At 33.6% G+C, this 12,324-nt stretch overlaps 1 protein-coding gene across 1 annotated transcript in view; it reads left to right on the top strand.

Moving 5' to 3' along the window:
* Positions 1-12,324, top strand: part of LOC112912724 (low-density lipoprotein receptor-related protein 1B-like) — a 1,003,376-nt gene that overhangs the window by 970,372 nt on the left and 20,680 nt on the right. The gene's annotated exons all lie outside the window — the stretch shown is intronic.

Below are 12,324 nucleotides of genomic sequence, written 5' to 3'. Positions count from 1 at the left end.
TAAATAAACAACAACAACAACAAAAAAAAACAGTCATTTTGCCAGCTTAGGAGCATCTAGATGCAATCTTAGCCATGTGAACCTCTTCCTAATGCCTGTTTATATTATTCTTCTGGTTTTTACTAGAACTAATATATAATAATGTAGTTTAATATAACGATGCTGTAGAATATTATACATGCTACTGGATGACTGAGTCAAACAGTTTATTTTAAATCAAATTTCCATTAGTTCATTTTTTTTTAAGTTTCTCTGATTTCTTCCCTTTAGATCTGCCCATACATTCATTCATGTATTCATTCAACAAACACTGATGTCTCTCTCATGCATTGTGCTAGGCCCTCAAGTTACAAAGATGAATATGTTTGTGTTTTTAAAGGACTTGTAGGTAATGGGGAAAACAACTGATATGTAAGCAAACACATAAATTAGATTGGGATTAGAGGAATATAAAAAATATTCTGAAATACAGGGAGGAGTAGAAAAGCCATTGCTGAAGTAAGGGAATCTGAGAAATCTGAGAGATTTAATACAAGTTCTCCATATGGAGAAATGTATAAAGGATTCTTCACACAGAGGGAACAGCATGTGCAAAGATGTAATAGAGTCTTGAAATAGCATGGGGTTTATACAACTTGGCTCTGACTGGAAGTTGTATGAGAGAGAGATAATGTCACTAGATAAATAAGGGCAAATATGGGCCAGATTGTGACAGGTCTTGTGTGCTAAGTAATTTGGAATTTATCCTTTAGGTCATAGGGAGCCATTGATGGTATTTAGTTGATAGAGTGCTATCATTAGACTTTACAGCAGCATGGAAAATGAAAGACCCTAGAAGGGTAACCAATTTAGAGGCTGTTAAAATATTTTAAGAGAAAATACTGAAAGTGATTATAGCTGTGGGAATAGGGATAAAGTATCACACTCAGAAGTTATTTGGTAAGAAAAACAGAAAAGAAAAGAAAATAGGAGAGGGGCATCTGTAAGCTTAAACTAGCAGAAATAGTGGTGGTCCACTTGCAATATTTTATGTCACCATCCATTTAGCTAGGGAAAAATAACATCATTTTGATGACTTACTAGTTTCATGTATATTTGTACATTTTAAAAGTACCAAACTAAGCATAACTTAGAGACTCTTTTTGAAAAGCTCTGTTTTGATGAGAGGTACATTAATTTTAACAAAAGGGTCAACATAAGAGGAATTCTATGGCTATGATTCAACAATCTCCATTGTATCTTTCCCTAAAAAGCATTTCAGAACTCTTGATAATTTATCTAGAAGAAAGATTGCAAGTGACTGCAATGTGGGGTAGGAGGTACTGCTGACTAGCTTTTTCACCACAAAAGGTGTAGGTAATTTCCCTAGATTTCAGTTGTCTCATCTGTGGAAATGAGGATGTTGGGGCAGAGGGGGAAATGGCATCAAAGGAGAATTCCAGAACTAAAATTCTAAGCCTCTCGTTCAGTGGATCACACAACCTTTACAGAATGTTTGCCAGATCATGCAGTTTTAACCTCAGGTTGGTCTTCAATTTAAGCCTGAGAGAGGCTAGAGGTCTGTGATGCACAAATGCTTCCTACTTAGTCTTTGTGAAAATTTCAAATTACAGTCCAATCCTCAGTTCTCTCTGAATATTATTGCAAAAGTTATTAGCATCTTTTAAAGTAGAACAGTTGTAAACTGATTAAATCAGCCAAAGGGGAGAAAACCTATATTCTTGGTCATTACATGATATTAGATTTGTGTGTGTGTGTGTGTGTGTGTGTGTGTGTGTATTATTTTTTGGCATTCAGTGGAAATTTTCTTAGTCTGCTGCTGGGGTTCCAAGAACTGGAACTCTCCTCTTACAAAGTCATACTTCTCTCTGAAGTTTACTGTGTTCAAGGAACTGTGCTTGATGCAACACATGCTGTTTTAGTCATTCCATCAACAAACACTGGGTAAAGCACCATGAGAGCCATTTTGCAGCAAGCAAATAGGGCTATAGAGATTAAAAAATTTGTGAAAAGTCAAACAATTAGTAATCAGGAGAATCAGAATTTGAACTCAGGCCTAACCGGTTGCAAAGCCTGCTTTCCTTCCATTTCCACACAGCTGCATTTCTGAGCAGATAATTGACTGAACGAACCTGCCTGTTGTCTCTTGTAAAGGCAACAATTAACAGCACAAATAAATACTTATACAAATAAAGGTATATCCATACTTGAATTTCTTCAGATTGATTTAAATACTGGATGTAGCTAAATTGCAAAATATATGAGAAACAAGGAAATAAAAAATTGAGTCACCAGAACACAATTACTGTAAAAGAAAGCATGTATCTTATTAAATTTACGTTCTCTGGTATTACTGAAATTTTTAAAAAGGTAAATTTCAAAAATCTCATTTTATTAGTTGATTCATCAATCAGGCAGCTTCTTGTCTAGCAAGTGAGGGGAGCTCTAAAGAGCTACAGAAGGAAAGATTTTTAAAGGTAGAGGGGGAGTGGATAAAAGGAAATTATTAGCACAGAATCCATTGTTTTAGGCAAGGTTGCACTCCTAAGAGGGATGGAAGGGATCTATCCGTTGATTTCCTGGTGCTGACCAGGAAATTCCTATGTTGATTGGTTAAAAGTGACATTTCAAGGGGATTGAAACTGTAGTTAGATTCAGCATTAAGTCTGGCTTACTGACTTGGGGGCTTAACCATAGTGATCCATTTTGGGGCCTATTGTTTTCTTTTGAACAGTCTATTTGGGATTGTAAAGGGGAAGTAATGTTGCTTAAAAACGTACACCCTGCTTTAGTGGGATAGTTCAATGTTAGGGTCTGTTATTTCCAAACTAGCTCTATCTCCAGCCTATAGGAAAACCTCCAGATCTTATTTGGAAATCCATGCCACAGAACCTCTGAAATTTGACCAAAGTAAAGATCTTTTGTCATCAATTTCATGCATTCTAAAGAGTGCAATCTTCTTAGAATGGAGTATTTATAAAATAGTTTATACAATATAGTATTTATAAAATAGTCTATACAATATTTCCTGAGAAAGAATTTCAGTGATAATTTTGCATATGTACTCTAACTCAGAGGCTTTGTTTTCCATTTAATGAAAAGAAAATTAAATTCCTGAAAATTTTAGTCTTTAGAACAAAATTTCATTGTTACTGCTTGTATTAAACTACATTACTTCAGATTTTATTTTCTTCATATTCTGTTAGATGTGCCATTGAGGTTGAGATATCTTAGAGAGGTAGCTATTTTCTTGACAAAAAGGCTGAGAATAGTTTGTGATCAGTATGAACAATAGGGTGAGCTAAGAAAAAGAAATGTTTGACCTTGAGTTTTACAATTTATTTGTTCTAAAAATAAATGAATAAAAGCTATTTGTTCTAGTAATTTTTTTCATAATACTCTTCTTTGTATCCTTGAATGATTTAACCTTGTGTTAAGTCAGTTGGTCATGTACATATTTTATCCAGAATGCTGGAAAAATATATACTCATAACTGCTAATTTCTCTGAAGAATAATCATTGGGTATGATTCCAAACTACAGTTTATTGCTGAACTGTCTTTTAGTTTGTGGACAAATTGTTTAAAATTTCATGCAATTATGTTGACTGTGGTTCTTCATTTGTTTCTATCCTCCTAGACCTGAAGGTCCTCACACTGAAATATCAATACTGTAGTCTGTCCGAGCATTTGTTTATTGCTTTGGGAATCGAGTTTGTGTTGTGAGGGGGACGTTATCTGTTTGGATTTAAAAAATCCAAATCATAACCCATGCAGTGATCATCTAATTAATGTTGGAAATGGAATCCAGATCTCAGCATGCTACTGGTGAAATAGCATAAAAATATATACAGAGGGTTTTGTTTTGAAGGGGAAACACACAGAAAAAAGATAAAGGGAGCATGGTGTGCTCACATATTTTGAAACTCAGTAGCTCTTGCATTTGGATCTTTAGAATATTTAAATATACACTGAAACTCACCAAAAAAGGGAGGGAATCCAATAAACACCACCCTCTGATTTTACAATATTCTAGAGTGTTTCTTTCTTGGTAGGATATTTCATTTTAGTACTTTCAAAAAAAAATCCCTATCATTTACAGTCCATTACAAACAGTAGACTTCATAGGCTATTTTATGCCAACGGTGTTGATGTGCTGCTGTTTACAATACAATAAAAGTTAATGGAAGGGAGCAGAATACAATTCAGTTACTATAGAAATGTTCCTGAAACAGTAAAATAAATTGAAATTAACTGCCATTTCTAAAAAGTCTTAGAATTTCAGTGTCAATCATATCTTTCAGTTTTGTTCCTTGAATAGGACATGTTACATTCAATTGTGTATATGTTTAAATAGATTATTATTTTGCAAATGCCACATGTGTTCCATATATTTTTTTTAAGTGGAAAATTTTGAGTATTACCCTAGCATGAGTTTTCAGCTGCATTCAACAATCTGATCCATCTTAAATAGGAGGCAGTGGGGTATTAGGGATCAGTAGATCTGGCTTTGGTCCAGATTACGCTCTAATTTAAGCAAGTTGTTTTGCCACAGTGTGGTTCCATGTTTATACCCAGAGAAGCTTCTATCTAATCAGTGTTTTTCTAACATTTCTTAAAAGAATTTAGCTGATGTTGGAACTGGGACAGAAGCTGAGGTTGGAACTGGGACAATTCCCTCACCTATCCCTACTTGTTCCTAGGACTACCTAGAACACATTTTAAAATGCTTGAAATATGTTACACTCTTCTCTGTTTTTATTCTAGAACAATTTTTTATAATTTTAGGAATGTGAGAAGACCAGAGAGATACTAAATTCACATAAATGGCGTAAATGATATCTGTCCCAAAGGCAAAGTACTCTTTTTTTAAGGCTTCAGCTTTCATTAGGAGTCTTAAACAAACATATTCCTAATGTATATGTGTGTGGAGTATCATACCTCCTAAATTTAGTATTGATAATTGATAATCGGCTCCAAAAACACATTGCCAAATGCCTATGAAGGTTTGTATCACCAGAAGAAAATCTCAGAACCTTTCAAAGCAACAGGACTATATGTTTACCAGGTACACAAAGCAATGTTGATTTGTTTAGAGGCTAGAGAGCAATGTCCTGGTCAAGAGATATTTATAAGCATAGTCTAGTTTTCAAAATAAATGTACTACAATTTGCATCATCTGGTTTATAAACTCTCACATTTATTCATAGGAATACTTTTTCAGATGTGAAATATTGAAATGGTCATATTTGACCTCTATTATGAATAACTTTAAAAATATTTAGGTGGGACACAGAAAGTGGTTGAATTATATTAAACCACATATTCTTTTTTTTTTAAGATTTTATTTATTTATTCATGAGAAACACACACACAGAGAGAGAGAGAGAGAGAGAGGCAGAGACACGGGCAGAGGGAGAAGAAGGCTCCATGCAGGGATCCTGATGTGGGACTCGATCCCAGGACTCCAGGATCATGCTCTGGGCCAAAGGCAGGTGCCAACCAACTGAGCCACCCAGGGGTCCCTAAACCACATATTCTTAATCTATATAGAGAATACATATTATTTGAAGTGACAAGGTAGAAAATAAGAGGCAAAATACTAGAAAAAGATGAACAAATGATGCTTTTAGCCTCTTACTAATGGCTTTAAAGAACTCTGAATGCAGCATTAATTTCTATATTTGCCATCATACATTATACTTGTTTCAAGAAGTTATCCATTTGAGTGTCCCAGTATACACTAATACATTAAGGAGGGACATGTAACTCTTGTTTGGACATTTGTCAGTATTTAAAAGACAGTCTCATATAAGCAGACCCCCAAGTAGTAGCAGCTCAGGTCTGCTATACACTATGACATATGCTGAATAGAAGAAATTTATTTTTTTTATCCCCTTTAAGGTTTCACTGATGGGTGTATTTCTTGAAAGATTATGTTTTTATTAGAAAAAAATAAATTTTGAAATTCTATCATAATATTTGGAAAAGTTGGATATCCTTTGTGTTCTTGCCAATTCTCAATGCCTTATTCATTTTGAACAATGGACTTCGGATCCATTTTGTTTATAATACTATTACCATTAAGCAACTCTGCATTGAAGAGTAGGCAAGAAAAATGTTCATAGAGGCAAATATTAAATGCAATATTTCATATCTTATTATAGATGGTTCTGAAGGAATACTTACAAAAAAGGACTCCGCAATCAATAACACTAAAGGGAATGCATAATTACTGACATAGAACAAACGTCCTTGGCCCAAAGGTTACATCAAGGACTTTCTTTTTGATGGGATCTTTGTACCTACAGCCAATGGCTCAGCAGTCATTGTCTGGAAATTAGTATACTGAGGCCCTTTTCCCACTTACTATTCTCACTTTTCATAAACTAAAAACCATGATCCACCCACTAACTGACCCTGTCTTGGATCTCCCACTTTCTTTGGTATGTTAAACCATTTTCTTCCATCATCTAATTTTATCGTGGGTTTACCAGACTATATTCTTTCTGCATCCTTACTTTAACCTCACCTCATTTTTTCAATTCTAATTGTTTTTCTTTGTTTCATTTCTTCCCTTTTTGGGTTTTCATGCCCTTATCCCTAATTTATGCCCTAGCTTCTCTACAGACCTTGTTGTATATTATTTTTCTAGAAGGATGTCAGGGAAAATTGTTAGTATCAGAGTCTCTCGAAATAGAGGATTAATGAACATCCTGATCCTCTCTTCTGAAGACAGATGGTTTTTTCTTCAAGCTTGAAAGTTTGCACCAAACTGCCTATGAATGGGTGTCATTGATGATTTTTGATTAGGGGAGAGATATGTGAGATTAAAAAAATATTGGAAATATTGACTGGGCAAAGTTCTAGGTTATCCTACCTTTACCACTTTTCCAATGTCCTACATGTTAGAATGTGGACTTCTGTGGACTGCATCACCCAGGCTCTGTCATCTTCGCTTCAGGTTGAATTGAATCCATGGGATTGCCAGATTGGTGAATGGAGGAAGATGTTGGAATATTTATTTATTTCCCATCCCTCAGGCCCGACCACAGTGGTTTGGCACTGGCTGAGCTCTTCCACTGAATGATCACTGTTCTTGTTGCATGGTTCTTTTCCCTAGGCTATAGCTTTCACGAGGTTGTAATAACAGACCTAGGAAAATACAATCCATCATCATCAGTCCATTGTTCATGCCCACACCATTGTAAATAATTCATTTATTAAATTTTTTTCAATTATAATTTAAAAATGTGTTATTTGTTCACTTCAGGAAACCTGACTGACACAAAAGAGATTAGAAGAGATTAAAAACAATGAAAAGGTTGGAAAAAATTTGCAGTATTTCAAGTGTAAGGGAGTTTGAGCCTTTACTTGGTATAACGGCACCAAGAATAAGCAATGGGAGTCTTCAAATACATTAAAAAAGAAAAAGATGACAAAATTTAATGTTTTATTTGATATGCTGTGTACTTTAAATTTTTAGGAGATTAAATTTCCAAACTTAGTCAGTCATACAGTGACAACTATTTGGGTATTTTCCTCCAAACAATATATAAATTATTTATACTAAAAAAAAAAAAAAAAAAGTAATGTTCAAGTTACTCTTTGTATTTATTCATAATAATAATCATTGAATTTGGTGGCTGTATTCTATGAACTTTAGAAAATATTGCTAAAGTTTTTATTGTAATTTTTAATAATAAATTTTATAATAATATTTATAATATTATAAATATAAATACATAATATAATATAAATAATATAATAATATTTATAATAATATAATACAGGAATTTCTGTATATGAAGTAATGTTTTAAAATAACATATAATTCTTAAAGTAAATCTTGGAGGAAATATAAGAAAAAGAGAGAGAGAGAGAGAGAGAACATCTCTAGTGAAATTTCTACTTTAACCCATTGGGCAAAGTCATGCTGAATCTGCCATTATCCCAATATTATATCCTTCCCATAGCATCAATTATGACATTTTAACTCTACAAAAGATGGATACCTCAATGTAATTGGTGCATTTTGTTAAGTATCTAAACTAAAAATTCTACAAAATTAGAATGATATTATCCAGGAATACACTTGTTTAGCATGATGAATGCTATCCAAAAAAAAAAAAAAAAAGAAAGAAAGAATAATCAAGAGTATTGTAATAGAATAACTCTCATTGTGAGGCAGTGGTTAAGGCAAAAGCATTCCAGATTGCTACCTATTCTATTTGTCATTATTACTAGGAACATTGATAGGATAGGATCCAGTATGACTAAAGGAAAACCTCCACAAAGAGTATTTCTTTGATGTATTTTTTGCAAAATACCAACTTCTTTATTCTGATAGATATAGTCTATAAGATAAAAATTAAGAGCCTAATACTTGAGTGAAACGCTGGCAACAGTATAATAAATAAAGCTGTTATCCAGAATAGACTTAACTGCAGAAAGCAGCTTTAAAATAGGCTTTAAATACATAATAAATACCTGTTAAACTGCAGCCCACACAATAGCTCTGTTTTTTCGGTCTCATTTTATATGACTATTGAATATCTATAAATGAAAAGTTCCTTAATTTTATTTTTCACATTTCTCTTTTACTTAAGCAAGTGCAGTCTTACATATGATAATCGGTCATGTTATTTTTCTCTTAAAAAGGATAGCTATTGTTATTTTGAGAAAACATTGACTACTTTTTCCATAAACACAGTCACATCTCAGTGAATTTGTTAAATGTTTCCCTCATGCCATCACATCCCATGTTTATATTTATATGGACTTATTTATTGTTATAAACATATGAATTATATATGAACACACACAAATCTGTGTGTATAATATATTACAAATGTACATATATGTAATATATGAATGCATGTACACATATATACATACATATTTACAAAGTAAAAGTAAGTAAAAACATAGACAATCAAAAATAAGCAATTTTATTTTTCTCATTCTCAATCAGGAAAGTTTCTTATACCAGAATATATGATGATTTGGCTTAGAACATCTCATTTAGTCTCAGTGTGGGCTGAATTCTTCATCTGTTTATGGAAAAGGAAACATGATATTCATTTATTTATATTTATCATTTAGCAGTTAATATATGGCATTTTTTTTTCATAGAAGCTTAAGCAAATAGTCAACTTATTGGAGAGGTTTAAGTCCTCAAGAAGAAAATAAGGTGTACTGCCAAGTTGTAAGCTGAGCTCCTAGAAAGGCAACATAAAAACATCTTGTTTGTTTGTGTTTTTTTTTTTTTTTTTTGCTTTCTTTTGTTTGCTTGATTTTCACTGACATTATTTGTTGTCAATCACCATCTCTTAGAGAATAGAAGGTTGGATTTACTATCCAACGTGTTAGATATGTAGGACTGGATTTCCCCTTGTTAACGTAAGTGGGTGTTTTAATTAACTTTGTTTTCTCTAGAACAAATACTCTGGAGGTTGCATTTGATGCTATTTAGGAAATAAATATGTTTGCCAAATGAGCAGCCCCGGAGTGGGCCTTTAAGGCTAAGAGTGACAGTCCTGTCCTTTAAGCCAATTTCAAGCAAGGGATTAAATCAAACAGATGGTCACTTTGGGCAAATGGACTAATTTCATCACCTTGTCCTTTTCTACATTTTCTGTACATTCAGCTGTGTGCCATGTTTCTTCTGAAATAAGAGTTCACCTTTTTGATCTCCATAAATTTATACCAATTATCTGATGACAGAGATTTTCTGGTGGGTAGTCACTACAAGCTTAGAGATAGCAAATGTGCGCAATACTTAAATTGCCCCATGTCTGAAAATATGAAGTAATTTCAATCAAGTAATTAAATGAACTGACTTTCAGGGTGCCTGGGTGACTCAGTTGGTTAAGCATCTGACTCTTGGTTTCAGCTCAGGTCATGATCTTTGGGTTCTGGGATGGAGCCCTAAGTCAGGCACTGTGCTCAGCATGGAGTCTGTTTGTCCTTTTCACACCCCTTCTGCCCCATGCACTTTCACATGGAACTTATGAAATTAGTCTTATTGCTTTATATACTTGTATTGCTTTGCTAAGGCTACCATTCAATGTACTACAAGCTGGGTGGCTTAAACAACAGTTTATTTTCTGGAAGCCGGAAGTCCAGACCAAGGTGGTGGCAGACTTGGATTCTCCTGAGGCCTCTCTCCTTGGCCGGTAGATGGGCTTCTTCTTGCTATGTCATCACAAGACCTTTCCCCTGTATGTGTACTCCCCTCGTGTTTCTGTTTCTCTCTTCTTATAAGGACACTGGTCATATTGAATTAGGACCCCACTTTTACCTATCTCCAAAAGCAGTCATCTTGGGGAGTAGGGCTTCAGCATATGAATTTGGAAAAGAAGGAAACAATTTAGTCTATTACAATACTTAACCTATAAGGCTGGCTTCCTTGAAAGCAGCGCTAATAGGTAAAATGTAAAGAACTCAGCAGCCAGAGTCTGATTTAGATTAAAATACCAGTACTTCATTTACCAGTTTTTAATCCCCCTTTTAGTCAAGGTATTAAATTGTCCAAATCTTAGCTTTCTTGTCTATTAAGTGAGATGTACCTACTACTATCCAATAAAATGATGCATATTAAATAAAACAAGGTATATAAAGTAGATATACTACTACAGGGTTTCACAATCTCAGAACTATTAATATTTGGGTCTGATCATTCTTTGTTGTGGGGCCACGTACTGAAAACCACTGCCAACTCCCTGGTACTAGAATTCTTAACAAATGTCAGCTATAAGTTACTTACCGAATAATTAAAAGACTATGAAACATTAGAGTTGTTAAGAAAATTCTTACAATAGCTCCACTTTTTGTGTATAAACTAGTTGAATCTCTGGTGGACTGATATTTTTTTAAATGATAATTATCTTTTTGAGTCCATATTTAACGATACAACTATTTTCTTTGCATCTAAGGAAATTTGAATGGAATCTTTCTCGAAGTTACAACTTTTTCTGCCAATTTTCATTTTAAGATTTCTAAACATACACATATGTTGAAAGATTGTTGTAATCACCCATCACCAGGATTCACCTGATTAACATTATACCACATTTTTAAAAATCTTTCTGGAATGAATTTATACAGCTAAGGAGGGGAGGTGGGAATAGTTAGTGTAAATAACTCAGATATGATTCATTCTGGTAAAATGTCCTTTGCATCTTTCTATCCTGTTCCACTTATCATCCTAACAGTAGGGTTCATGTCCATAGGAGTACACAGACAATTCAGTTTCAGTGCTTGCATCAAAAGTATACACATATGGATTTTTCTTGAGTTTTTGTTTCCTTTATAGGCATAGTATCTACTCTGAGATGGATTTCTAGTTAGATCCTACAATGATAGTCATTAGCGGTTTAAAGTGTCACCTGTTTGGAGGAGTCTCATCTTATTGTTTTTATTTCTATTTTCTCTGTGTCATAGTGAATTCTCTGAGCACATTTGGCCCAGCTGAATAAAAACAACAAATTGTATTTGAACTTTTGATAGTTTTCCAGTTACTCCTGAATGAGGAATATGCCAAATATTAATTCTTGGTCATGAAAATCTAATTTATAAAAAGTATTTATTACTGGACTTATAGTACCTTTTTTTCAAATGAACAGTTTCTCAGAATTTCCAAAAGTAGATATGAAAATAAATATGGAGAAACATTGTAAAGCTCATGTAAATTTATAAATAAATTCTTTATTTATAGTTTTTGAAAAATTTTTGAAAGAAAACTCTATCACATTTTAAAATTACTTAACGTTAAATCACCAACCAACAAATTTATCATATCTCGTGTGCCTGATAGGACCCTGGAATCTCTTGAATGAAAAATTCACACTTGTGATGCTTAATCTACTATTTACATTTAAATTTAGTCCTATAATGAAAGTATAATCATGAAATAATTTTAACCTGCAACTAAACAGTTTTTTGGCTGTTAAATCTGCCTAATGCATTGTTGTCTGTCACACTTATTTTCCTCCATCACTTTCCCAGCTCATCGTGCATGTAAAGATACTCATAAAATCTCAGTGACTAAAATAGTTTATAGTGGGCTTAGAGTCACTCTTTCTCCAGGTAGATAAACATTTCATCCTGGATATATAATTTAATCAATTTGGAGGTGGGAGAAAGCAGTACAATGACCTGTAGATTTAAGGATTTAAGTTGGGAACAACTGGATGGATATATTTTTTTTTTCTAAAATATTGGATGGTATTTGTTTCTGGTGAAGCAGACATTACTCGTGAGCAGGATTGCATTCTTCCTAGTGGTCAAATCAGGTTAACTCTGAGCAAAGTAAACTCCTGCGC

This window comes from Vulpes vulpes, unplaced genomic scaffold (assembly GCF_048418805.1).
Source record: "Vulpes vulpes isolate BD-2025 unplaced genomic scaffold, VulVul3 Bu000000626, whole genome shotgun sequence".
NCBI classification, from domain to species: Eukaryota; Metazoa; Chordata; class Mammalia; order Carnivora; family Canidae; genus Vulpes; species Vulpes vulpes.
Note: the sequence above shows the minus strand (reverse complement) of the source record. Positions and strands in the feature narration are given on the sequence as shown.